The sequence below is a fragment of the Schistocerca americana genome, chromosome 3 (assembly GCF_021461395.2).
Source record: "Schistocerca americana isolate TAMUIC-IGC-003095 chromosome 3, iqSchAmer2.1, whole genome shotgun sequence".
NCBI classification, from domain to species: domain Eukaryota; kingdom Metazoa; phylum Arthropoda; class Insecta; order Orthoptera; family Acrididae; genus Schistocerca; species Schistocerca americana.
In genome coordinates this window covers 757,472,382-757,496,266 of record NC_060121.1, presented here as the reverse complement: position 1 = coordinate 757,496,266, position 23,885 = coordinate 757,472,382, and the positions used below count along the sequence as shown (strand labels likewise).

Here is a 23,885-nt window from a genome sequence, read left to right as displayed (position 1 = left end):
TCTTTCTTGAATTAATTTTTCACCCTGCATTGGAGTGTGTGCTGGTTTGAAACTATCTGACAGATTAAAAGTGTGAGCAGATTGCTTTTTTTAGGCGGTACACTTAATTGTGAGCTATTAAGGCATGACTTGTTACCCTCTCTCACTGCTTCAACGGAGTGAAACATTAATTTTGGAAACAACCCCTAGGCTGTGACTAAGTCATTTCTCTGCAATATCCTCTCTTCCAGGAGTTCTGGTCAAGCAAGGTGTGCAGGAGAATGTCTTTGAAATTTTGATGGTAGGAGAGACGTACTCATACCAGTAGAATGAAGCTGTAAGGTTGGGTTATGTGTCGTGCGTCATGCCTGGATAACTCAGCTGGTAAGAGCAGCCAACAAAAGGCAATGTTCTGGTTTAAAATCCCGGTCCAGCACAAAGTTATAATCTTCCAAGTTTCAGGATTGCATTGTTTCTTATGGTTCCCTCTCCATAATCCAAGCAATTCAAAAAATACCCCCGGCAGCTTACATGTCGTGCAGAACTTTCAGAACTACTTTCTCAGGCAGCAGAATTTGAAGAGAGGTTGGCAGTGCCAGATAATTGTGGTCAGCAAGACCACCAACCCTTGTGTAGTGTGATTTCGTTGGGTCACTTTGGATAAAGTCGTTATCATCTATTTCCTTGTGTGATATACACCTCTGGTGCTTGGACTTTTACCCCACAGAGGAAACACTCAAGTTTATGCTACTTCTGGTGTACGTTGTTGTACACTTTCAAACAATGGAAAATCCAGGATGGAATGTAACAGTAGTGGCTTCAGCTGCCAGAGATTGCAGTCGTGTGTGTGAGTTGCGTTTGCATGATTTCATCTGTCTTCTGCTTTTGACAAAGGCCTTGTTGGCCAAAAGCTTATTTTGTGACAGTCTTCTTGTTTTGCCTATGAGCGAGTCAGCTGCTATATGGTTTGGTTCTTTGTAAACTTTTACAGATTGCATTTGTTTTTGTAAAATGGTAACTCTAAATCTGAATGAGAACTAGCCATCTCTCATGTGAAAAGGAGATAAAGTGGCAGGTTTAAAAAAAAAAAGGATTTTGGAAGGAAATTTAAATGTGTGGAAGAGTGACTCGCCCATTTGTTTTTATGTATCAGTTAGCCAGCAACATGCCTCTTCCAGAGAATTTTAGTTGTTTGTTCTTACAATTGTGTTCATCCACAGTTATTTTAGAGCCTTTTAAAATTAGTGGTGATCTGTTCTTGGCACTTCTTAATTCCATACTGGCTTCATATACAGGGTGCTAAGTCATAACACCCCTTGTGTCTCCCCAACTGTAATAGAAATGAACATGCTGTTTGGACAGTGAATTGCAGGGACAGGGGCTACTTGAATACATCACATTTCATGTTTGTGCTATTTTTTATTACAGAGATATGAGGCCATCTTTGGTTTTTTAAATGGAACGCTATGTTAAATTTCAGCGTAACATGATGGGCTTAAAAAGACTGTTTCAAATATGTGTATATCATAATATTTAGGTGAACAGTTTTTGAGACACACATATGTTCTCGTATCGTGTTTGTCCAATGTGACCTTTCCTGTTGCGTAGAGTCCATGATAAACGTCGCGAGTCCGTCCTTACACACACGCCCATTTACTCAACCATATTAATACATACTGCGATATTTTGTGCAAATATTATTCAGTTATTTGCAACTGTGATACCAAAATACAGTTTAAAATACTACAAAATGTTAATACATTTTAAGTAACAGAAATACAAATGTAAATGAGGAGTCCCGTATTGGTCATAATTGTTTTTTAGTTCAAAATATTTCGTATTGATCACAATACGAAGTGCGCGCGCGCGCGCGCGCACACACACACACACACACACACACACACACACACACACACACACACACACACACACAAAGATGCAAAATACATACTGTACATGATACAAAACTTTACTGAAGCATGTGCTCAAAATGCTTCCCCTCTGCTGCAGCGCATATTTGTAGTCGCCGTTCGAATGATTTGTGAATGGCTGTGAGGGTGTTACGTGAGATATCAGCACATGCTTCGATGATACGTTGCTTCATATCATCTGGCTTAGTTGGTATTTGAGCATACACTTTGTTTGATTGCTTCCCATGGAAAAAATCAAGAGGGGTCAAATCAGGAGACCGGGCTGGCCACTTCACTTCAGCATGTTGTCCTATCCAAAAATCCAGGAACTTTTAATTTAACAGCTCTGTAGCCACATGGGAAGAGTGAGCAGGATAGCCGTCATGTTGGAACCACATGCACTGACGTGTAGTTAGTGGTACCCCTTCCAGCAAAATGGGCAGAACGTTTCGCAGGAACTGTGCATAGTTATCCCCATTTAGTATACCCCAAATGACATATGGCCCCACAATGACATTTCCGACAATGCTGCACCACACGTTAACACTCCACAGTTGCTGATACTGTACCTGTCAAAGCCAATGAGGGTTCTGTACTGACCAGTAACGCATATTATGCAAATTCACATTACTGTGGTTGGTGGTCGCTTCATCAGTAAAAAGCACCTGTTGAAAAAAACGTTGGATCATTTTGCAGGCGCTGCAGGCCAGTTTGGCAAAATTGCTGGCACTGATAGAAATCCACACCGGAGATTGCTTGATATAATGAGAGGTGAAATGGGTGAAATCTATGCCTGTGCAATATGGTTAGAACACTTCTCTGACTTGTACCACATTCTGAGGTGATATGTTGCGACAAAACAGTAGGGTTGTTATGCGCCAGTGCTAGAACGCCCTCTTCATGTACCTCGCCAGTTTCAGTTTTCTGCCTTGTCCTCTGTATGGCTTTCCGTGATCCCGATTCAAGTAGTTTCTTCCAAATATGAGCAAGAAGCTGGCGCATAGGATGCTCACAATCAGGATACAGCTCTCCATATTGCTTTATTGCTCTAATAGCATTTCTTCTGCATTCACCATACTCTAGAAGCATATCTAGCTTTTTTTCGTTGGTGTACATGTCTGCTTCAAGAAACTGTGACAGAAATGCGATGTCTCATTACCTCTGTAGCACATTTATATCCTTCTCTCCATCTACCTCGTACGTCACCTCGCGGCGTTATCGAAAGCAGGAAAACAACGCCTTCCCTGTTAAGTTCCTCAGTGGTCAGCAGTAAAGGTCGCACTGGACAATGTCGCTTCGAAGAACGAATACGATACGGGAACATATATGTGTCTCAAAAACTATTTGCCTAAATATTATGATATACACATATTTGAAGCGGTATTTTTAAGCCCATATGGTTCCATTTTAAAAACCAAAGATGGCCTCATATCTCTGTAATAAAAAATAGCACAAACATGAAATGTGATATATTCAAGTAGTCCCTGTCCCTCCAATTCACTGTCCAAATGGCATCTTTGTATCTATTACGGTTGGGGAGATACAAAGAGTGTTATGACTTAGCTGCCTCACCCTGTATATCCTTAACTCAGTAATGTGCTTGGAGGTTGATGGGTTCAAACCCTTACTGAGGTGATCTAAAAGTAAGGTAGATTACACACGCACACACCCACGTCTCCCTGCAAAATTACCTTTCTGCAATTTTTTCTACAATGATTAGTAAATTTTGTAAATAGGTTAGTGAGAAGGAGAAATTATTGAAAAGTATTACTTGTATTAACTACCATATACTAATGAAAAATTTTGCATTAAATTAAACCTATCATTTTAGTAAATAAATTCTAAATTGTATAAACTTCCTAAAAATTTTGAAAGTGGAACAAAGAAAATCTTATTGTTTATGGCAGCTAATATACATTGGTCCTTATAGGTACAACCAGCAGGCACTGGGAACGGACTATCCAGTGAGATTTCGTGCAAGAACTACTCATACATGGGTTTAAAGGTTAGCACTGTGATAAGGAAAGGAACTTAAGACTTTCAATGTTGTACAATGTGTCATACTTTTATTCGCAGTAGAATGACAACAAAATACCTAATACCAGGTGCTTGTGCAGTGCAACCCAGTGGTAGAGCACACTTTTGTTTGCATGAGGATTTAACTTAGATGAACAGAGCAAAGCTGTCTATAGACATGTTGGTCAACAACTCCTGCATTATGTTAATGTCGCAGAAGGCTTATTCTTGAGTTCTGTTTAATTTATACAGCACAAATGAAACTTGGTAGCAGCTAAAGAATGGCTGGATTGGCAGTAAATGACGTATCCCTTCCACCTTTTTTTTTGTTACATCCTCCACTGCCACTTCTTGCTCCAGCCCTCAGTTGGCAGAAACGAATGCATATTTGCGTCAGAACGCACTTGCTGACATTAGAGACATCACATTACCAAAGCAAAGTAGCAGCAAATACTCCATCATTGAACATGATTGAGCTGTGTAGGTGGCAGCTGTGTGAACCAAGTGTACTGTTAACATATAAACTATGTTAATGATAAATGTCTGGTCAGTAGTAGTGGTCTTTATGTTTTTACTTCAACAGAATGACACTGTGACAACAGGGTGCATTTACAGTTGTGGGTTGAGGGAAAGGGTTCTTCATGTAGCCAAGAAAATGATATTAACACCTGTCGTAGTTAATTCTTTAATGTTCTTTCTTTCTTTCTGTATCTTCTTCTTCTTCTTCTTCTTCTTTCTTCCCACCCCCAGTCAGTTTTTGTACCCTCTTTTGTGTACACCCATGCTTTGGGTGTACGTTGTTACAATCCAGGATCGGTTCAGTGCTCTTACAAAAGGACATGAAATGTTTTCACTTTGAATATACAGGGTGTACATAAAGTCTGGGAACACTTTCAATTATTTATTGCACAAGAACTAAACACTGGACAGATGTCATTGCATTTTGAAGAGAAACTCTGAAAGTTTTTTTCACAAACATTTGATATGTGAATCAGGAGTGACACAGCAGACGTCAATATGGTAATCGAATTCTTGCCATACCTTTCCCATTATGGCATCGTCGACTGTGGCAGTCCCTTCCTGTATTCTCTCCCAGAACTCTGCTACGTAACATGGTAGATGTGGTACACACACCAGACCTTTAATGTGTCCCCACAGAAAAAACTCACACAGAGTGAGATCTGGTGTTTTTGTCGAACTCCAACACACAGGAAGCTCGCTCTGCACCTGAACTCGCCATGTTTGCAACTAGCACTGACTATCGGCAAATTATGAAAATACGTTGTGGCGGTATACATGGATACATGGAGGAGGGGGAGGGGGGGGGGACTTTCAGGGTGTCTCTTCAAAATGACATAAGGCCTATGTATGATATCTGTACAATTTTAGGTTCTTGTGCAATAAATAATTGAGTGTTCCCAGACAAGGCAAACACAGAAAGATTAGAGTCTGAAAAATGAAAACAGCTGTAACCAAAATAGTTAAATTTTTTGCCATCAAAAAACATTTCAGTTAAGTCAGTGGTATATAATTACACAATAAATTTTACTATGTAGATATGATTTTGAAAAGTTTTTTATGTGTTTCCTATGAGAGAATAGCCATCAGACAAGGCAAGACAATTTGGACGCATTGAGTTTCATTGTTGTACTTGATATATGATGATGAAATTTCAAGGTCAGTGACAGTATCCAAGCTCCGGACTCCTGTGGCTTGTGGAAGCCTCTTAACAAGAAGCCTTCATGTGTAAGGTTTCGTGACCTTAAAGGGTATTTATGTGGAAATGTCTAATTGAAAGTGCAATTCTCGGAATGTTTTACTGTAGCAGTTGTTGGTTAAGATGTAAGATATGTGAATGTGGTCAGTTCTCCATGAATAATAATTACAGAATATTATCTTCTATTGCAAAGCGAAAGATTTGCATTTGTCTTCTAGCTTTTACAGTTTTTTCCATTCTTCACTTCTTAGAGGTCTCAGTAATCTTTTGCCTCACTCATTTACTCCATTTTTATAATTTATCCTTTCATCAATGGGATTTCGTATCTTTTTGTGTTATCAAAATATTTCTGCTATGGTTGTCTTTTTGTATCATTCCCCTGCTGCCTTCACTACATCATCCTTCAGAGCTACCCGTTCATTTTCTATTTGTAGTTCTTTCCCGTATTTCTTTTGGGCATTGCCTAATGCTCTCTTTAAACCATCTAGTGATTGCCAGTCGGGTTCCATCTCCTTAACTTCCTTCCTTTTTTGAAATTTCTTCAGCATTATTTTGCATTTCATACTTATAAATTATGGTCAGAATTTACACCATTAAATAACCTATCAAAAACCTTTAATTGCCTACAGGTATCTTTCAGTGATTAAATGGTGCTTAGTACAAAATCCTACCAGGCTACATTCCTTTCCCCCACTGTGTGCTATTTTGCAATTTTTCCTTCACTTCTTTTTGCTACTACTTCATTTCTGTCTCATCATGACAATTAAATTATCATTTCTTGCTCCAGTCCGTAGAATGTTATCCTGCTGAGTAACCTTTCTGCCCCCCCCCCCCCCCCCCCAAACTGTGAGATCTAAATGTTGAAGTAGTTCACCTTTAAAATATTTTATAGATGCAGATGACACCACCATCTTACCATGTGGTATAGTTGCAGGTCGGTCGGTAATACAATTACTATAGTTCCCCATTTGCAATGGACATTCTCATGCCTGGTAAGATAACAATGCGTACTTAATACCTTCAACCCCACAATTTGCTGGGTGCAGAGTTACTGACAGAGCTTTTCCTGGCACTCCCCTGCCCATTATTTCTCAGGGGGGAATTTGGTTCTAATGTGGGGCCTGGCTACCACATGCCCCAGGGGTTGAATTATTGAGCATGTCATATATTCAGAGAGTATCTGCCTTTTTAATTTTGGTCAGATGACACACTTTTCTACATCTGCAGGATCGTCTTTTGTGATTCTAAAGGTTTTTGCTCTCCAATTCTTGCAGACTCTGTTCAGTGGGAAATGGCCAGATTTGCATTCCAGTTGCCACTTTCTGGTGTGGACCCACCTGGTGACTAGGGTGGTAATTCACAGGAGACCACAAAGATGGATGCTCCAAAGGACAAAGTGGATACTATACAGTTAGCAGGCCATCTTCAAACAACAGAATTGTGCCCAGGAAATGCTGAATTATATTACCAGTGTAATCCACTGAGTTGCCTTCAATTCCATTCCCCAGGCGAGCAACCATCTTAGACATCAGCATGTTCTTGAGCGGAAAGAAAATGTCACTCAACAAACAGATCCAGGCACACACCTTTGTGGAAATTCAAATACCATCCAGCAGCTAGAAATCTTCACGCATTCAGAACAACAAGGACACAAGCAAGGCAAATAATAAAACAATGGTAGAGGAACTCCTGGAAGTTATTGGCGACTTCATTAATTGGTCCACCTTCGCCACACAATTTTGGGAATCAGTAAGGATGATTTTAGGCAAGGGCCTTTCCATGAGAAATGGGAGTTTGGTGGACACACATAGAGATGTGGCTCAGGCTTAAGCTGAACACTTTTTTACCATTTCTTTGTCATCTGGACAAACTTCTGAGTTCTAGGCACATGATAGAAATCTGGAGATAAGGAGGCTCTACTTCTTCTTATTTGATAAGGAGATCTACAATCATCAATTCTCCATTTAGGAATTATAAACAGATCTGGTCATAGCCAGAGACTCTTCTTCATGGCGAAATCAGATTCATTATGCTATGGTCTGTCATCTGTGCCATGGACCCAAAGGCAATCTCCTTTCTTGTTTGTCAGATTTGGTTTTATGGACAGGAGCCCACCAACTTAACGTATGTACCACAGTTTTATCTGTACATGGATGGATCCCACCAAGCGAATGCACTTACTTGTTCAGCTGTTTTCTCTGATAAAGCTTTCCAACTAGGCTACACCTTTCAGAACAACTTGCAGATTATGATGCGGAATTACATGATATTAAGATGGCACTCAAGTAGATTCAGCAGCTTTACAGTAAAAAGTTTCTTGTCCATCCTGACTTACTCAATAGACTACAAGCAGTCCATCAACTCTATCCTGTAGACCAGTTGATTCAGATCATCCATGATAGCTTGCAGCAGATGCAACACTGAGGTAAAGAAATGGTCTTTTGCTGGTCACCTGGACATGTTGGAATACAGGGAAATGACACATCTGACAAAGCAAACAAAGAAGCTTGTAGAGATGGTATTGTATGTTGGAAGTGCTGTCCCCTTGCATGTCACTATCTCATTGTCTGACTGAAGAATTGTGTGGGAAAGCAGCTCAAATTGACTGTGCAGGCATGGTGGATTTCATGTCAATCAAGTCGATGGAAAGAAGGGTAGCTCACCATATTGCACATTTGAAACTGCCCGTTAACACACGGTTCCTTCCTCTGTGGGAGGCTCCAACAGTCTTTGAAGTTTGTGGTGGGTAGCGTGTCCTGTTCAGCATGTTTTGGCTGTATGTGTTTGTAAACTGACATAAGGGAAACCCTCAGTTTGGCTGGAGAGCTGCTCACTAAACTGACATAAGGGAAACCCTCAGTTTGGCTGGAGATCTGCTCACCACCCTCACTGATGCCGACACCAGTGTAACATGAATTTTGAAATTTTGTGAACTGTCAAGTCTCATCTCTAAAGTGCCAGGGTCATGAGATTAGTGTGCTCTGAATGGATAGCCCAAGAAGTTAAGCCTTTTTATACACGATTTTCACTGTCATAGTTTAGTGTATCATGTCAGCAGCTTTTTTATCATTGATACATGGACTTTAATGTGTTTTAAGTAACTCTGCCACTGGAGACAGTCTTTGTGGTGTGTCTCTCCCCCCCCCCCCCCCCTCTTCCACAACCCCCCCTCCCCCCTTGCACCACCACCACCACCACCACCACCACCACCACGAGAGTGGCATGCTGGTACTTTTCAAGGGTATTTATGACGATTCTACTGAGTGCTCCACCGCCACCACCACCACCACCAACAACAACAACAACATTGTCGTCGTCATAATCTACACTGAAGAGCCAAAGAAACTGGTGTCCCTGCCTAATATCATTTAGCGCCCCCGTGAGCACGCAGAAGTGCCGCAACACGACGTAGCATGGATATGACCAATGTCTGTAGTAGTGCTGGAGGGAATTGACACCCTGAATCCTGCAGGGCTGTCCGTAAATCCGTAAGAGTACGAGGGGGTGGAGATCTCTTCTGAGCAGCACTTTGCAAGGTGTCCCAGATATGCTCAGTAATGTCATGTCTGGGGAGTGTTTAAACTCAAAAGAGTGTTCCTGGAGCCACTTTGTAGCAATTCTGGATGTGTGAGGTGTCGCATAGTCCTGCTGGAGTTACCCAAGTCTGTCAGAATGCACAACTGACATGAATGGATGCAGGTGATCAGACAGGATGTTTACATGTGTGTCTCCTGTCAGTCGTATGTATACATATCAGGGGTCCCATATCACTCCAGCTGCACACACCCCACACCATTTCAGAGCCTCTACCAGCTTGAACAATCCCCTATTGACATACAGGGTCCATGGATTCATGAGATTGTGTCCATACCCATACATGTCCATCTGCTCAATACAACTTGAAATGAGACTTATCCAATCAGGCAACTTGTTTCCAGTCATCAACAGTCCAATGTCAGTGTTTACGGGCCTAGGCGAGGCGTAAAGCTTTGTGTCGTGCAGTCATCAAATGAACACGAGTGGGCCTTCGGCTCCAAAAGCCCATATTGATGATGTTTTTTGAATGGCTTGCACACTGACACTTGTTGATGGCCCAGCACTGAAATCTACAGCAATTTGTGAAAGGGCTGCATTTCTGTCGAGTTGAATGGTTCTCTTCAGTTGTTGTCATTCCCGTTGTTGCTGGATATTTTTCCAGTCGCGGTGAAGTCGGAGATTTGATGTTTTTTCGGATTCCTGATATTCACTGTACACTCGTGAAATGGTTGTATGGGAAAATGCCCACTTCATCGCTACCTGTGTCCCATCGCTCGTGTGCCAGCTATAACACCACGTTCAAACTCACTTAAATCTTGATAACCTGTCATTGTAGCAGCAGTAACTGATCTAACAACTGTGCGAGACACTTGTCTTATATAGGCATTGCCAACTGCTGTGCCGTATTCTGCCTGTTTACATATCTCTGTATTTGAATATGCATGCCTATACCAGTGTCTTTGGCACTTCGGTATAATTCCCCATTGCTTTCAGCCATGCCTCCATACCTGTGTAGCAAGGCCATGGTGACAGCTATTACTTTGTCAGGTATTTTACTGACACTCCCAGATGTGGTTGCAGGAATTGGTGTTGTTGATGTGTGCAAGCTGCCTACTGTGGCAGAGTCATTAGTTTATTGGGACGAGAACACAAAATACCCTTCTCGAAATGTCAGAACAAAAGAAGACTTCCTTTGGAACTTATCCATTCTTCTCTTTCCACATGAAAGTGCAAGATGTATAACCATGAGACTCAACTAGACTTGGAGTGCAGATTATGTACAGTAAGATATGCTTGTGTAATTGGACAGCCCTCCACATAGGTAACTGCTCTTTGTGGCGTATTCCTGGGGCAGTCTGTCCTAGAGATCCGTGTATTGACTGTTAAAATTATAGCACAGTTCAAAACTGTTATGTAACTTTCTAAATGTGAAACTTTTGATGCCTATGCTATTTTGCACAGAAACTGGGCAACTGGAAAAACCAGGGGGGGGGGGGGGGATATTTCAAGGTAGAGTAAAAATTAAAAATAAAAAGGAAAACGGGATCTTTTGTTGTAGTTCAAGAATTGAAATGCTGGATCAAAAATTTTAGTGTTGTAATTACCTTGTGTTATTCCTTGCATAAAGAAAATACAACAAGAGCTTGGATTTATAGACCTATCTGTTTAGCAAACTCCTATAGATAGTCATAAACTCATAAAACATTAAACTAGATTTGGAAAAAAATGGATAAGTGGTTCACTGGTTATGTGAGTTGTAATTGATACAAAGATCTTCATTCATAAATCATTCTGTGCTTGCAAATGTTATGTGTTGTAAGCTTGTATGTGTAATTGATATTTTTAGTACAGGTAACAGTTCAGCCTATTATTTTTTCCAGGAAAATTTTAATATTTTAAGAAGACAAATGTCTCTATAAAACATTACTAACACTACTGAGACATTTTAAAAAAAGTTTTTAATTTTTATCTTTCAGAGCACTTCATGCATATGTGTTGTGAAGATGCCACGAAATGAGCAGGTTCTGAATCATTATAATGACTTTGGCTTACGTTCTTATGTGTTTTTTTGGTTATTAGTTAGGAATATCAGGTTCTTAGCACTCACCATTATTTTTTTTCTTTTTTTGCAACATAGTAGCTGTGCCTGGGAACAAAGTGTCACTGATTTAAGAGAGCATGCATGCAGTATGAAATTTATATCCAAGTGATAAGCTTGATACTTTACCTGCAAGTGTGCGTCCTGTTGTGTTTTTGATACTTTCAACTAAAACTTGTAGCCTGCCCATCTTTCCTTTTCCTTTAGTACTCATTAAGCAATAGTGGCTTACATGATAGTGACACATTTGCTTAACAGCACTTATGCTTCTACATAATTTTATTATTATTATTTAATTGTTATTTCCCATAGTGCTCAGAGCCATTTAATTGTTATTTAATGGCACTAAACTGCCCCTATTATCTCTTGTACACAGTGGCATGTCAAAAAACTGAAATTAATGTAATAATAATCTGCATGTCTAAAATCGAGTTTGGGATTATGTTATTGAGCACTAATAAAAAGTAAGATAGTTTAAAAGAAAAGGGATGCTAACAACACAAGAATGAAAATTGCTGTTGAGAAATCGGTAAAGTATGTACAAACGTGTTTCAATGTGTACGTGAAGACTAAGAGTAGATATCCATTGTAGGCAAAAGATAGGTGCAAAGAAAATCGTATGTATGTATGCACTCACAGGTGGCAGTGTTCGAAACAAGAGTGAAAAGTGTGGCTACAAAGTCTTACGCGACATATTTCTGGAATAAAAATCTCTCGGTATACATGCTGCGTCAATTCAGGATAAAACTGCAAGCTTTCAACCACTACCTCCATGGTCATTGTCAGGGCTAAAACTGACTGTCGTAAACTAGCGAGGCTCCCACTTTTATATCCAAAGGACGGCTTCTGATTGGCTGGAATACGTCATAGCAATAGCCCACCCATCGAATTACTGGGACTCTGTGATCCTTGAAGCAGTCGAAATTAGACTTAGCAATAGTAAGTTTGACAGAGACAGCTGCTATGCACTTAGCAGCACCTGGGAGAGTGCATTGGATAAAGAAAAATCGCAGAGGAAAACTTCCCGCACTTTACCTCCTGATTCAAGGGATGGCGCTGCAAGCAACGTGGGATAGAAACCACATTTATGGAATTAGATGGCACCACTTCACTATGTGCCATATCGCTGTTGCTATGATGTATTCCAGCCAATCAGAAGCCGTCCTTTGCATATAAAAGTGGGATCCTCGCTAGTTTACGACAGTCAGTTTTAGCCCTGACGACGACCATGGAGGTAGTGGTCGAAAGCTTGGAGTTTTACCCTGAATTGACGCGGCATGTATACCGAGAGATTTTTATTCAAGAGTGAAAAGTGGTTATAATTGTTTGCTAATAATTATGGTAGACCTATTTGTTAAACAAAACCAGTTTTTTCTGGTAGTATGCTAAGTTTTAGTGGTTAGGAAAGCTGTAAATGTAATTTTGTAGCATTTTATTTAATTTTTCTTTATGAAGAAGTGAGGGAAGAAAAACAGGTCTTTCAACGATCAGTTCTTTCATTACAAAAATTGGTATTTTATGTATTTGGAGACACCGAGTATGAGAGGAGAAATACTTATGAGACAGCAGTAAAAGAAAGAACAAATTGTGTATTGAGTATGAAGTTTAGAAATTATTACTGACAAAGAAGTGTAATAAGTATTATTTTATGAATATATTAGCATGTAGAAAGAATAAATTAAAAAATGAGGGAACAAGTCTCATGAAATTTCAGTAATATATCAAAATTAATCAGAAAAAAATCCTCAAGCCTTGTGTTAAAGTGACTGCTGGGAAAAATAAGTGGTGGTAGACTAGATTAGATTGGTTTTGATACCATTGTCTACGGAAACATTACTGGTAACGTACAGAAAATGACATGATGAATAAAATGTATCCAACCATGTAAAAAGACATTGTCATTTGATACAAAAGTAATAAGTGAATTCAAAGAGAAATGTAATGGGCTATAGTGAATGTAGAAAAATAATTACCACCAGCAATTTTTATAACAATGGTACGATAAAGTTTTTGTTTGTTAGAACTTCTTGGTGTTGAGTTTGGGAAGAAAGTGATTATAGAAGTTTAGAAAAATCTAGGTACTTCAAATGGCTGTTCACAGAACACTTATAAAGTAAATTTAAGCACTGCATGAGCATTGTTATGTGATATTTATGCTTGAAGGTGTTTGCAGTACAGTGAGGTGTTACAGATTGTTGCTGTTCAGTGCACTTTGAATGCTGCCACATTTTATTGCTTAAACTTCTGTTTATTTATGCTATTTATTTTCGTATTTTTGGTGACTTCTATTAACAGTTTCACCTATCTGTGACTGCACAGGACAGCAGCTACAAAATGTAATGTCTGGGTACCAAATGTATGTTGAATATATATTTTTTTCTTATTTTGTGGTATAATTATGAGACACCTCATGATCATACGTACTCTAAAAGTCCCATCCAGTAACAATGTGGAAGGAGAAGTACATAATAAGTTTAGATTTTCCTATTTCTTACTGCTTATTCAATTACAGACCCTGCTGCGGTGAGAATGAATGTAATTAATTGTTGAAGACAGAGTGGAAAGTTACTAGACAGGTAGCGTAATTGACCAACAATTTAAATTCAGTTTATTGAAGTATAGCAGTTGGCTTAACTTATTTTGAAATGCTGATGACAATCCTCAGAGTGTGTGGCAACATCATAGTGTGGTAAAATATGAGCCACGTTCTTTCGTATTTTATTTGTGGGAACATTTCTTCTCTGTTCTAACCCGCCACAGTATTGAGTCAGTTGTATGAATTTCGGTATTACCATTTTCATCTCCTGTTGTAAACACTGAGCTAAAAGATGGCTCGCGCAACATTTCTCTTCACTTGAATGTGCATAAAAATTAGTGGGGACTGTATTGGCATAATTTTAATTGGTTTAAATAAGACCATCCTTGCACTTCAGCTACAACTTTATATTTTGTACTTTGATAGTAATGTAAATGGTTCATACTTTGAGTCCATTTTCAACTGTCTATGCTGCAGAATTAAGAACATGAATCATATTATTTAAATTACATCAGTATGCCAGTACATATGAGTAAATACCATTACTCATGGCCTGTATTTACACAAAGAATAGATTTCATTACAGTTAGCAACTATCCTGTGAACACATTAATCTGTTTTTCTGTTAATTTGTTCTTTGTAATCCAAGTGGAGCAGTAAACATCAGGTGATTTACATTGTCTGCTGCACAGAGATTATGTACGAAATGCAGGTCACAACCCGTTGGTTGTTTTTTGTCCCACAAACCCAACTCGCACTTTTCTCACATGACATCCTGAAAGCTATGGATCAAGGAAGTCGGGTAGATGGAGTATTTCGTGATTTCTGAAAAGCATTTGTCTCAGTACCACACCTGTGCTTTTTATCAAAATTGTGGTCAAGTGGGGTATCAGACAAAATATGTGACTGGATTGAGGATTTCTTGGTAGGGCAGACGTTGCATATTATCTTGGCTGGAGAGTCATTGTCAGATGTAGAAGTAAATTCGAGAGTACCCCAGGGAAACGTGTTGGGACTCTTGCTGTTCATGTTGTGTGTTGTATTAATGATTTTGTAGGCAATATTAATAATAACCTCAGACATTTCATAGATGATGCTGTTATCTGCAACAAAATACTGTCAGAATGAAGCTGCACATATAGTCAGGCAGATCTTGATAAGATTTCAAAGTGGTGCAATTATTGGCAGATTGATTTAAATTAGCTCGATTTAAATTGTCAAAAACATAAAATTGTGCACTTCACAAAAAAATAATAGTGTCCTTTGAGTCACAGTTAGACTCTGTAAACTCATACAAATATCTTCGTACAACGCCTACTAAGGACATGAAATGGAATGATCACATAGGCCCAGTCATGGATAAAACAGGTAACAGACTCTGGCTTATTGATATAATACTAGGGAAATGCAACCAGTCTACAAAGGAGATTGCTTACAAATCACTCATGGGAGCCTGCTTACAAATCACTCATGGGAGCCATCTTAGAGTATTGGTCAAGTGATCAGACTAACTGCAGCATGCATAGAGGCATTTAGTCATATCAACTGTGCTCTACATCTACATCTACATCTACATTGATACTCCGCAAGCCACCCAACGGTGTGTGGCGGAGGGCACTTTACGTGCCACTGTCATTACCTCCCTTTCCTGTTCCAGTCGCGTATGGTTCGCGGGAAGAACGACTGTCTGAAAGCCTCCGTGCGCGCTCTAATCTCTCTAATTTTACATTCGTGATCTCCTCGGGAAGTATAAGTAGGGGGAAGCAATATATTCGATACCTCATCCAGAAACGCACCCTCTCGAAACCTGGCGAGCAAGCTACACCGCGATGCAGAGCGCCTCTCTTGCAGAGTCTGCCACTTGAGTTTATTAAACATCTCCGTAACGCTATCACGGTTACCAAATAACCCAGTGACGAAACGCGCCGCTCTTCTTTGGATCTTCTCTATCTCCTCCGTCAACCCGACCTGGTACGGATCCCACACTGATGAGCAATACTCAAGTATAGGCCGAACGAGTGCTTTGTAAGCCACCTCCTTTGTTGATGGACTACATTTTCTAAGCACTCTCCCAATGAATCTCAACCTGGTACCCGCCTTACCAACAATTAGTTTTATATGATCATTCCACTTCAAATCGTTCCGTACGCATACTCCCAGATATTTTACAGAAGTAACTACTACCAGTGTTTGTTCCGCTATCATATAATCATACAATAAAAGATCCTTCTTTCTATGTATTCGCAATACATTACATTTGTCTATGTTAAGGGTCAGTTGCCACTCCCTGCACCAAGTGCCTATCCGCTGCAGATCTTCCTGTATTTCGCTACAATTTTCTAATGCAGCAACTTCTCTGTATACTACAGCATCATCCGCGAAAAGCCGCATGGAACTTCCGACACTATCTACTAAGTCATTTATATATATTGTGAAAAGCAATGGTCCCATAACACTCCCCTGTGGCACGCCAGAGGTTACTTTAACGTCTGTAGACGTCTCTCCATTGATAACAACATGCTGTGTTCTGTTTGCCAAAAACTCCTCAATCCAGCCACACAGCTGGTCTGATATTCCGTAGGCTCTTACTTTGCTTATCAGGCGACAGTGCGGAACTGTATCGAACGCCTTCCGGAAGTCAAGAAAAATAGCATCTACCTGGGAGCCTGTATCTAATATTTTCTGGGTCTCATGAACAAATAAGGCGAGTTGGGTCTCACACGATCGCTGTTTCCGGAATCCATGTTGATTCCTACATAGTAGATTCTGGGTTTCCAGAAATGACATGATACACGAGCAAAAAACATGTTCTAAAATTCTACACGAGATCGACGTAAGAGATATAGGTCTATAGTTTTGCGCATCTGCTCGACGACCCTTCTTGAAGACTGGGACTATCTGTGCTCTTTTCCAATCATTTGGAACCCTCCGTTCCTCTAGAGACTTGCGGTACACGGCTGTTAGAAGGGGGGCAAGTTCTTTCGCGTACTCTGTGTAGAATCGAATTGGTATCCCGTCAGGTCCAGTGGACTTTCCTCTATTGAGTGATTCCAGTTGCTTTTCTATTCCTTGGACACTTATTTCGATGTCAGCCATTTTTTCGTTTGTGCGAGGATTTAGAGAAGGAACTGCAGTGCGGTCTTCCTCTGTGAAACAGCTTTGGAAAAAGGTGTTTAGTATTTCAGCTTTACGCGTGTCATCCTCTGTTTCAATGCCATCATCATCCCGTAGTGTCTGGATATGCTGTTTCGAGCCACTTACTGATTTAACGTAAGACCAGAACTTCCTAGGATTTTCTGTCAAGTCGGTACATAGAATTTTACTTTCGAATTCAATGAACGCTTCACGCATAGCCCTCCTTACGCTAACTTTGACATCGTTTAGCTTCTGTTTGTCTGAGAGGTTTTGGCTGCGTTTAAACTTGGAGTGGAGCTCTCTTTGCTTTCGCAGTAGTTTCCTAACTTTGTTGTTGTACCACGGTGGGTTTTTCCCGTCCCTCACAGTTTTACTCGGCACGTACCTGTCTAAAACGCATTTTACGATTGCCTTGAACTTTTTCCATAAACACTCAACATTGTCAGTGTCGGAACAGAAATTTTCGTTTTGATCTGTTAGGTAGTCTGAAATCTGCCTTCTATTACTCTTGCTAAACAGATAAACCTTCCTCCCTTTTTTTATATTCCTATTAACTTCCATATTCAGGGATGCTGCAACGGCCTTATGATCACCGATTCCCTGTTCTGTACATACAGATTCGAAAAGTTCGGGTCTGTTTGTTATCAGTAGGTCCAATATGTTATCTCCACGAGTCGGTTCTCTGTTTAATTGCTCGAGGTAATTTTCGGATAGTGCACTCAGTATAATGTCACTCGATGCTCTGTCCCTACCACCCGTCCTAAACATCTGAGTGTCCCAGTCTATATCTGGTAAATTGAAATCTCCACCTAAGACTATAACATGCTGAGAAAATTTATGTGAAATGTATTCCAAATTTTCTCTCAGTTGTTCTGCCACTAATGCTGCTGAGTCGGGAGGTCGGTAAAAGGAGCCAATTATTAACCTAGTTCGGTTGTTTAGTGTAACCTCCACCCATAATAATTCACAGGAACTATCCACTTCTACTTCACTACAGGATAAACTACTACTAACAGCGATGAACACTCCACCACCGGTTGCATGCAATCTATCCTTTCTAAACACCGTCTGTACCTTTGTAAAAATTTCGGCAGAATTTATCTCTGGCTTAAGCCAGCTTTCTGTACCTATAACGATTTCAGCTTCGGTGCTTTCTATCAGCGCTTGAAGTTCCGGTACTTTACCAACGCAGCTTCGACAGTTGACAATTACAATACCGATTGCTGCTTGGTCCCCGCATGTCCTGACTTTGCCCCGCACCCGTTGAGGCTGTTGCCCTTTCTGTACTTGCCCAAGGCCATCTAACCTAAAAAACCGCTCCATACTGAATGGAACGGGAAGAAACTATAACAGCTTGTAGAGTGGGATATACCCTCTGCCATGCACTTCACAGTGTTTCGCAGAGTCTAAGGTGTAGATGTAAAAATGAACAACATAATGTCAATCCTTCAGAGTAAATATACTTTATTAACCACTCCTCCTTAACACAGTTTTTCATTAAAAATGCATACAAATAGAATTAAATAAAGATAACATGAAGCAGATTATGTTCTAAAGAACTTATTAATTTATAAGAATGTAGAAAGTATGTGAGATGTTTAATTGGATATGATGATGGAAGTAGTGTTAACACCTTGAAGGCCACTAATTTTTCAGGGATCTATTACTTACTGGGTGAAAGTCAATAAGTCTTATTAAAAAATAGTCAGTGAATTGTGTGAGAAAAATAAAAGTAGGAGTAGTTAGAAAGATTGGACTGAAAAGTATTTTTCATTAATTGGTCAGAAAGTTCAGGACTAGAACAGTTATGCTAACACACTCTTACAAGAAAAGGCACCTATGTTATCCATAAGGGTGTATTGGTACTCAACACTGTTGCTCTACATCATGGCCTCATAAACTTCATCATTCAGTTGCTGCTTTCCTGTAATAATTATCCTGTCACTTTGTTTGTCTCTCACATGCCTGCTTCATCTGCAACTACTCTGCAAGCCACCATAGAATGCTCTGTACCACTACTAGTCACTCCATTTCCTGTCCCACTAGTAAATGGAGCGAGGGAAAAAGACGGTGTATATTGTTAATTTCTATTATCTTGTCTTCACAGTTCTTACATAAAATGTACATTGGCATCAGTAGAATCATACTGCGATTGGCAGCAATGTTGGTTCTCTAATTTTTCTCAATAGTATTTTGTGAAAAGAACGTTGTCTTGCATCCAGGGATTCCCATTTGAGTTCTTGAAGTATCTCTGTAAAACTCTCATATTGATCAAACCTACTGGAAACAAATCTAGCAGTACTCCTCTGAATTGATTTGACATCTTCCTTCAATCTGACCTGGTGAGGATCCCAAATACTCAAGCTGTACTCAAGAATAGGTTGCACTAGGGTTCTGTACGAGGTCTCCTTTACAGACAAATTAGGCTTTCCTAGAACTCTCCCAAAAAAACTGAAGTTGACAATTCACCTTCCCTATTAGTACTAATACTACTACTGTTATTGCTACTAACCTTATGTGCTCATTCCATTTCATATTGATTTGCAACATTATGCTTACATATTTAATTGATGTTACTGTGTCAAGCAGTACACCACTTATACTGTATTTGAACATTACAGATTGTTTTTCCTTACTCATCTGCACTAACTTAAATTTTTCTGCATTTAGAGCAAGCTGCCATTCATTACACCTAGTAGAAATTGTGTGTCATTTATGTGTGTAGAGAACAAGAGTGGCCCTATTACACTTTCCTGAGGCATTCCTGAAGATACCGTTGCCTCTGATAATCACACGCCGTCCAGGACAACATTCAAAGACTTGAGTCACTTGTGTATCTGAGAAACTATTTTGCATGCTCTGACCTTTGTTATCAGTCTACAGTGGCAGCAGTGTCAAACACTTTCTGGAACTTAAGGACTAAGGAATCTGCCTGTTGCCCATCAACCATGGTTCACAGGATATGGTGCAAGAAAAGGGCAAGCAGAGTTTTGCAAAAGTGACGCTTTCCAAATCCATGATGATGTGGAGAGACGTTTTTCTATCTCAAGAAAATTTATTATGTTTGAGCTTAGAACATGCTCAAGAATTCTGCAACAAACTGATGTTAAGGATATTGGCCTGTAATTTTATGGGTCTGTTCTTTTACACTTCTTATATAAGGGAGTCGCTTGGTTTTGCATAGCTGCTTAGGATTGTGTGCTGGAATAAAGCCCCATTGCTGAATAATAAAAACACTGCTAACCTTCTTAGTGGATTTTTTTTAAACTTTAACAACCATGGTTGCTGTGATGACATTGTGGTCACCAATTACTGTCTACTTTGACTCTGTCAGTAAATCAGGATCCTGTTTGTAGCTACAAGGTCTAAAATATTTCCATTGCATATAGATTGTTGAGCTAACTGCTCAAGATAGTTTGTGGAAAATGTTTTCAGAGCTACTTCCCAAGTCTGTGTGTCTGTGCTGCCTGCAGTGAATCCATAGATGTCCCAGTCTATATTCGATAGGTAAAAGTCACCATTCATTTAATATTGTACGAATGGGCTACATCTGTGTTACTGAGTGGAAACTTTCTTCGAGTGATTCTAAGTCTGTTATGGCAGAATTGGGGAGCCAATAAACACGTCCGGTGATCAGCTTGAGTTCACTTAGGCTGGTTACTTGCGTCCAGAAAAATCCACATTCAGACTCGGTTTCAACCTCAATAGACACGATATTTTTGTTGATGCCAATGAGTACTCCCACTCCTATCACATCCACATCTACACTTGCAGGCATACTCCGTACACAGCCATAAGGTGTATGGCCAGTTGTACCCAGTACCGCTACTATTCATTTCCTTTCGTGTTCCACTCACAAATACAGTGAGAAAAATGTGACTGTTTACATGCGTCCTTACAGTCTCTAATTTCTCTTAACTTCATTGTCCATGCACAAAATATACGTTCGTGGCAGTAAAGTCATTCTGCAGTCAGTTTCAAATGACTTCTCTCTCAGTATCTTGTTTCAATCTGACCTGGTGGGGATCACAAACACTCTAGCAGTACTCAAGAATGGCTCACACTGTAGTTGGAGTCATGAACAATGGCAGTTGAGTTTAGGCTTGTTCTGCACACCGACATCATGCATTCTCAGACAGCCAATGAGTGTTTAGTAGTGGTCTGAGCACTCTGCTCTAAATGCCATAGCTAATATGAGCATTAAATCTAATTGTAGCGAATTGTTTAGTAATTTTTTCCATTTGTTGTGAATTTTCATCACTGATGGTGGTGATAAGTGGTACATTCCGCGTAAGTAAGGGAGAGACATAATTTGAACAATATGTACTTTAAGTGGAAAACACATGATGCGCGTACCAAACTGTCACTTGGAATTGCCAACAATGCCATCCCTGTCCATGCCTCCACATGCACGAACCGCCATCGTTCATGGTTCAGACTATAGTGCTCTATGCTTGATGTCCTTTACAGATAAACCACATTTTCCAAAAATTCTCATAGTAAAAACCAAATTTGACCATCCATCTTCATTACTACATCCTTGCATGATCGTTCCATTTAATGTCACTTTGCAACGTTATGCCTAGATATTTAATGTGACTGTGTTGAGCAGCTCACTACCAATGCTGTATCCCAACATTATTGGATTGTTTTTCCTATTTCTCTATATGAACTTAGATTTTTTTTTACAACTACATCTGCATGTATATGGCTACTCTGCATTTCACAATTAAGTTGCTATTCCACTCTTGAACATTTCTTACATTTACAGCAAATTACAAATTTTGTGTAAGTAATCTTGTATACTCCTACAGTCACTCATTAATGGCACGTTCCTGTACACTATATCATAATCAAGGAACATCTGCAGATGGCTGCTGTCACTGTACGTCAGAACATTCATGTATATGAAGAATAAGAGTGAATCTTATCACCCTTCCATGTGGGCCTTCTGTTGATACCCTTGTTTTTGATGAACACTTTCCTTGAGGATAACACACTAGGTTCTATTTACTTAAGAGGTCTTTGAGACACTCACATATATTGGAATCTATTATGAATGCTCATACCTTTAACAGTCTGCAGTGGGGCACCACGTCAAATGCTTTCCAGAAATGGAGGAATATGGAAACTCCCAGTTGCCCTGCATCCATGTGTTGCAGTATTTCATGGAAAAAGGGCTGGCTGAGGTTCAACTTCCTGATTTGTGGACAGAAGCTTTACCATTGGACTGAAAATATGTTCAAGAATTTAGCAACAAACCAAAGTTAAAAATATGGTCTTTAATTTTGCAGATTCATTCTTATGCCTTTCTAATATACAGGAGTCACCTACATTTTTTTTCAGTCAGTTGGACTCGGTGCTAGGCAACAGATTAGCAATAAATGCAAGCCAAGTAAGGGGCCAATGCCATAAAATACTATCAGTAAAACAAAATTGTGATTACATCCAGACCTAGCAACTTGTTGTTTTCATCTCTTTCAGTTGCTTCTCTAAGCAAGGGATGCCTATTACTATGTCCTCCATATGGTAGTTAGTGTGATGATCAGATGACGGTATGTTTTTATGATCCTTCTGTGTGAATGATTTGTTAAATGCGAAATTAGAAAGTTCAGCTTTTCTTTTGCTGGCTTCTATTGCTGCATCAGACTGTTCAGCAAGTGACTGGATAGAAGCCTTCAATCCACTTAGCAATCTTATAGAATCAGAATTCTCTCCGGTTGTCAGCAAGATCTTTTGCTAAGATATACCAGTGCTAATTGTTGTATGCTTCATGCATCAATCTTTGTACAGACTCATGAATTTCAACCAACTTTTGCTTTACTATCCATTCAAACTTGGCCAATAATTCCTCTTCGTCCATTATACTGGAACTAAATGATGTCCATGCATTGTCTGTGTGGGATGCTAACAACTGCATATCTGCTCTTTCTAGCAAAAATATTGTCCTAGCCTTCTTGAGGGCTTTATTAACTTAAGAAACCGGTGTTGCTGTGTGACATAACTAATCCCTGTCTCAATACTGACATCGGCAGTGAGATCAGGCCTGTTTGTAGCTAAAATGTTTCCACTGCCTGTGAGCTCTCGAACTACCTCTCAAGACAGTTTTTGGTAAATGTGTTGTAACATATTTCACAAGGGTGCCTGTACGTACCACTTGTAATGAATCCACAGACGTCCCAGTCTGTACTTGGTAGGTTAAAGTTGCCTCAAGCTAATAACGCATGATCTGGGTATTTCCATGCTACTGAGCAAAGTCTTTCCTTGAATGATTCTAAAACTGTCACAGTGGAATTGGATGGCTCGTAAAAACATCAGATAATTAACTTGAGTTCGCTTAGATCAGCTAGACTCTAGGCCAACAGACCCCTACCAGTCCTGGGAAGGATACTGCAAATTGCCAGCACTGCTTGCACCCCGTGAGTGAGTCCAGCTGTCTTTATGAACTGAGGATGGTCTGAAAACTAGAGCAACAGGCCTCTCTGGCGCCGACATGAACCACAACTAGATGCTGATTGCAAACTACACCCTAGATAGTCATAAGCATTGCCGTCTACACATTTTGGATGAGGCCCCCTGACAGACAAACAGAGTGCATGTTGGACTCCCGCCATGGATGCAGTTTCTCTATAGGGATCCTTAATGCACGTAACATAGGAGCTCAAAATAACTAGCAAAGCCCTCCCCATGTGTGCCTAGTCAGAACCTAATGAAGTAGTGGCCACCTGACCACCCTGGATGAATGGGCATCGGCAGACAGGCAGTCCCAGTCAAGGGTTCTCTACCTCAACCTACCACTCGCCCTACATGTCTGTTGGTGTTATTGGACTAGGTTATGCAATGGTTAAGGCACTGGTTTATAATTACGCAAGAACAGAATTCAAATTGCCATCTAACCATTAAGAATAAGGTTTCCTCTAATTTCCATAACTCAGTTCGTGTGAAGCGACAAAATAC

General features: G+C 39.9%; 1 protein-coding gene across 7 annotated transcripts in view; it reads left to right on the top strand.

The window, feature by feature from the left end:
- Positions 1 to 23,885, top strand: part of LOC124607482 (transmembrane GTPase Marf) — a 176,002-nt gene that overhangs the window by 24,502 nt on the left and 127,615 nt on the right. Inside the window, exon 2 of one of the 7 annotated variants that reach the window (XM_047139843.1) lies at positions 11,136 to 11,180. The exons of 5 other annotated variants lie outside the window; for them this stretch is intronic. The gene's annotated coding sequence lies outside the window, so the exon portion shown is untranslated. Of the gene's footprint in view, positions 1 to 3,869; positions 3,895 to 11,135; positions 11,181 to 23,885 lie in introns of those variants that run through there. One more of the 7 variants, XM_047139848.1, reaches the window with a different exon arrangement.